Consider the following 6,000-nt stretch of genomic DNA (forward strand, 5'->3'; position numbering starts at 1 on the left):
CTGAAGATCTATTAGATATGAATGCAGAGGTGATTATTTGAAGGAACGTAAGTCCCTGTGTTTCTCATTCTTACACCAGTATTTTAGAGGCATAGCACTTTAATATCTATGCAGATACACGTTTAGTGTTTTGCTTTCCATGCTGCCCACCCCAGTTATCTCTCTGCTTCCTAGGAGACTTTTAAATAGAAACCTTACTGAAGGGACAGATTATATCTGGCTTTTAGCTTCTTATCCCTGCCTTTACAGATAAGTAGCAACACCACTTGATTTGTACCTGGAAATGAGCCAAGGATCAGAAATAACTCACAAACATTGGTTATCTTTTGCTGGTTTTTTTGCAGGGTTATGACAAGATCTTTGAGAGTTTTGCCAAGATCTGGCTTGCTGGTGGGTAGTAGGTATTGCTTGCTTTTGTGATGATTGAATGCCACTCAGAGTCTGCAAGATAAAGCAGCATAGAAATATTAGTAATAGGAAAATACAAAATAATACCAGGTTTTGTTTCTTAATCGTGTTTAATTTGATCATGGCTATATTAAAATTCGTAACTTGAATGTTTGAACCATGTTGTTGCAGTCTTATGTACCTCATTAGCTTAACAGGGGAGTAAGCTATGGGATTTTTGTGATATTGTTACATCTGACACTCCAGGATAAGCTACTTAATATATATAGATTTGAATCTCCAGAGGCAAAATTAGATTTTAACCATCTTTATCATAAGGAGAACAAACCTAACCTATACTAGTCAGAAATATGGATCTCTCATCAACAGAGCCTTTGTCTTTCCTGGATTCACTAAGGTTTGGCTGATTAAACTACCTAGCTCCTTACTAATGGCAGGCATGAGTAAAGCATTTCCAGTGCTCCAGTTCTTTTTTATGTAAGAAAAAATAGAACTGGATGTTATCATGGGAATGAGATAAATGCTATGAAACTAACAGATGCAGACATTCCTTCCCTAAAAAGAAAATGAGTTGTGAAATCAACAATCCTTGGAGCATTACAAAGTGCTCTCAGTTGGAGCCTGCCAGCCTACCCAGGATATAATTTAGCGGCTGGTACCAGATGCCACCAGGAGAATCACTCCTCTTCTCGTGGTTTAGGATATCTATTACACTGACTGAGGCATTTTCTGGGCCAAATCTTGGCCTGAAGTCTGATTCTTTTTCTGGATCATTTTCAGTTAGCCTTCAGAAGTGGCAAGACTCAAACAGCACCCACCTACTCCAGCATTATAACTAAAAAGCAGTGTTAATGACAATAGTTTCAGTCTTAAAGGTCTAAGGAGAGTTTTGCACCAGCCTCTTACAAAGCCCCATTTGAGATCCATGAAATTACAATATTTGTTAATTCCAATGTTCAACTAGGCAAAAATTCCAGAGTCACAGCTAAAAATATTGAGTCACAGCTAAAAATATTTCACTATGCAAAGCAATGTTGAACAAGAGTAATAGTATTTCAATCAAGTTGAAATACTTTTTTCAGAATTATTTTTTTAAATAAGACAATGCTAGTAGTTTATTGTTTGGAAATCTGGCTAAATAAGAATGGGACATTGGAAAAATGCCCTTAAAAGAAAAGGTCAACTATTTTTTTTCCCTTGGGCCCCTTTAGACATTGAAAACAAGGGAGGAAACTTATCTCTTCACCATCTTTATGTCAGGTATTAACAGAGGACAAGCACATCTAACTAGAAATGTTAACAAGAAGTTGAGAAACTAAAGTTTTTACTGTTCTGTGCAGTGATGTTTACTCTAGAGGCTCAGATACATTTGACAAACTTCCTCCTAGCAAGCAGTCATACTGCTGGGAAAAATGGCTAAAGACATGGTCTAATACACTAAAGGTGAAAGGAAATCCTGACAAGGTCAGAAAAATATGTCACAGAGCAAGCAATCTCTGAGAAATAAAGGGCAGCTTTTGCTACAATACGAGTGACTAAACTTAATAGTTCAGATGGCAAAGCAGAGCAAGCAGATGGCACACCAAGCAGGACAAAACAGGAATTGGGAGGGGAAGAATAACGATTTTTCTTCTTCCTGCAATGTGACATTTTTGTTATCCCTTACCTATGTCCGGCACAAACTTTCCATTAAAAGTTGTTTCTTGTTTCTAACCATTGTTGACTGGGGAAGCCTCACATGACATACAGCATAAGGCCAGTTCACAATGTTCAAGCAGCCTTTTTTACAGACATTAAGAGGGAAATGCAGAAATTGTCCAGCTCATTCCAACTGCATCATCACAAACCTATTTTTATGTTTACAATGATACCGTTAACCTTCCTTCAAACAGCTAGTCCTTGCTTGCCAATCACAATTGGGACTGCCAACTTTGTCATTAAGCAAGAAAACCATTTGACCATCCCAGACTTACAACATTTCTGCCTCTGTCGTTAAGTGAATCACTTTAGTTGTTAAGCAAAACATCACATGACTACAACTTGCAATTTTATTGCCAATTTCTCCATTGACTGTTTGTCAGAAGCTGGTTGTGAAGTGCCCGAATGGTGATCACATGACTATGGGATGCAGTAATGATTGTAAATATCCATCAGTTGCGAAGTGCCTGAATGTTGATCATGTAACTACAGAAACCCTGCAGTGGTTATAAATGGGAGAATTGGTTGCAAAGCTATTCCTTTTTTCAACTGTTGTAACTTTGGTCATTAAACATAGCAGACAATAAGTGAGGATTATCTATAATCATGTATAAAGATGGAGACCATGTTCTGGCTGTTTGCAGAGGTTGCTCATCCTTAACTGAATGGTTTCCAGCTCTTCCAGTTTCATAAAAATGTTCTGTGATACATTTAAGCAACAAATGGTTAGACAACTCAACATAGAAACAACTGAACATGACCACTTTTTTATATTGATCTTAGGGAACCTAACCTCATATTCCACATCTCCAATGGGAAAGCCAATCACAATATGTGGAACATAATTATTTCATAAACAATGAGATGCAAAAACCTCTCTCTCTCTCTCTATCTATCTATCTCTATCTCTCTCTCTCTCTCTCCCTCTCTCTCTCCCTCTCTCTCTCTTCACACACACTCACTCACTCACACACACACACACACACACACTTTTAAGATAACAATTACAGTTTAAGAGGCAGATGATAGAGATTTGAATAAAGGAGCCTTTCTTAAAGGATTTTCTCTGAATTGTAAGCAGCAGAGTTAAAATATTAATTCAGTATCAGATTGTCCCATTTAAAAATAAATATTCATAGTCTTTGATAAAGAGTATCAGTTATAAGTGGGCAGCAACAGAAAGTTATATTTGGAATAAAAAGTGGCTTGATTAGAAAATATAGGATGACAGAGAATTGTTATTTATATCTACACAACAAGAGATGATGAAATTCTCTTTTTGCAGTTTAACGAACAGGATAAGAGAAATAAAGGCTGGAGAATTCTGGAAGTTGAAATTCACAACTCTTAAAGTTGCCAAGGTTACACAACCCTGCTCTATTATATACAAACAGCCTGAGCTTAACAAACTACCAGTATTACACAGACAATTTCAAATGGAAGGGTCCCCCCCCCCCCCCCGCCGCCGCCGCCTTATTGTCTCTTCTGTTTCACTTATTTCTGTGGATTTCACTTCTGGGTTATTCATTGATACACACTGCGTCCGCAGACCACACTATACAAAAACAACTCTAGGAATGCTCATAAACCTCCTCCTCCTATATTTAATAGAATCTGCCTGTGCATGTGTTTACAACTAGAAGGCGGCAAGCATGCCTACATTTAGGTCTTTTAATCAAGCCTCAAGCCTCTAAACCTGATTTTGGTCCCAGAAAAACACCTCTTTAATCCTGAGACTATTGCATACAACCGACAGATAATTATCATCCAGTCTCTAATCTTCCTTTCGGGGAAAGCCTATTGAAATTAATCTCAGTTTAGGTACAGAGCATCTAGAGGAAATGGATTATTTGGAGTTTTTCTGGTTAGGATGCAGGTTTGGGGAGGGTGGAGAAGAACTAGTTCTAATACAATTGAACATAGTCCATGTTATCCCTATCCATGTTGGAGGCATTGTGTTGCACCCTTTTGCTCAATTGGCAAATTGTGGGAAATAAGTGGTTGTCCAAAGAGCCACCTGTCTGTGAAGTATCACAAGACTTGGTCTCTCCCATAATCTTTAAAATCTACTTGAACATTGGAAAAGCTGATTTGGCATATTAACAATAGACCAATGTTAGGCATTTTTTATTTATTTATTTGGCAAACTTATATAGCTGCCCATCTGACAAAAAGTTACTTGGGGCTGCTTACAAGCAAAATAATAAAATCATATCACAATATAAAAAAAGAATAAAAACATTTTTTTAAAAAACCCAAGACAGCAGGAGGACAACCCTCATTCAGACTCACTTAACCCCTCTGCAGCTTGCCATGGGAGTCTCAGGTTGATGGAAGAACTATTTTTCAAGGCCTTCCAGAAGGCTAACAGAGATTAGGTTAACCTCATGTTGGGGTGGATTGATGTTCCAGAGGATGGGGCGAAGTAGACAAGGCACATCTGCCAGGTCCCACTAGATGGGATTCCTTAATAGACAAGACCCAGACCGTACCTCTTCTGCTAGATCTGATGGGATGGGTAGATGTAACTAGGAATAGAAGGTCCCTCAAATAACCTGCTCTCATGTCATGTAGGGGTTTAAAGATTAAAATCAGCACCTTGAATCCCACCCAGTAGCAAATTGGCAACCAATGCGGCTTTGTGGAACAGAGGTAAAATGCTGACCATCCTAAAGGCACACATAACTGTCCATGCAATCATATTCTGCATTCGCTTACAAGCTTCTAGAGATGCTCTTCAAGGGCAGCCCCATGTAGCGTGGATTACAGTAATCTATTCTGGAAGTGACCAGAGCCTGACTTAGTTTGGGCTGCTCAGGTGGTTCTGTCAATATCTTGCCCCAGCATTTAGAGGCTGGGATAAGATAGAAAAGGCTGAGGCTGAAACATGACAAGGCAGAATTATTGTTTGTTTATTCCTCATGGCTTTGGTAGTGTCTCTTGATAGAATAGCACTTTCTGAAGAAACAAATTTATGAATTGATCTTTCTGAACTCACAGCTCTTGCTGGATGGATAGGTGTAGAGGCTATGGCTAGGAATGTCTTTGCCCAGCTTCAACTGGGACACCCCTAAAGCCCTACATGGTTTAGCTGTAGGTATCCCCCATGACCATGTGCCTCACCCAGTTCTAATGTGTCTGCTATTTAGCTCCCATGATAATTTATTATAGTTCCTCATTGTTGTGAAATTAAGGGGACAGAGATTGCAAACTGTTTCTCTTTGACAGGGCAAGTTTATAGAAATTCCTGCTCCCAATATCTAAAAATCTAGACCTCATACTAAAAAGCAGAGACCTCACTCTACCAACAAAAGTGTGCATAGTCAAGGCTATGGTTTTCCCAGTTGCAATGTATGGCTGTGAAAGTTGGACCATAAGAAAGGTTGAGCGCCAAAGAATTGAGGCCTTTGAACTATAGTGCTGGAGAAGACGCCTGAGAGTCCCTTGGACTGCAAGGCGATCAAACTGGACAGTGCTAGAGGAGGTCAACCCTGACTGCTCTTTAGAAGGCCAGATCCGGAAAATGAAACTCAAATACTTTGGCTACCTAATGAGAAGGAAGGACTCACTGGAGAAGAACCTAATGCTGGGAAAGATTGAGGGCAAAAGAAGAAGGGGATGACAGAGAATGATGTGGCTGGATGGAGTCACTGAAGCAATAGGCATGAGCTAAAATGGACTCCAGAGGATGATAGAGGACAAGAAGACTTGGAGGATCATTGTCCATGGGTTCACAAATGGTCAGATTTGACTTTGCAACTAACAACAACAACAACAACAACATCTTATCAGTTCTTCTTAAGCTTTAAAGGTAAGGATTCCCCTCATACATATGTGCTAATTATTCCCGACTCTAAGGGCGGTGCTTATCTCTGTTTCAAAGCCCAAGAGGTA

Source organism: Thamnophis elegans, chromosome 3 (genome assembly GCF_009769535.1).
Source record: "Thamnophis elegans isolate rThaEle1 chromosome 3, rThaEle1.pri, whole genome shotgun sequence".
Lineage (NCBI taxonomy): Eukaryota > Metazoa > Chordata > Lepidosauria > Squamata > Colubridae > Thamnophis > Thamnophis elegans.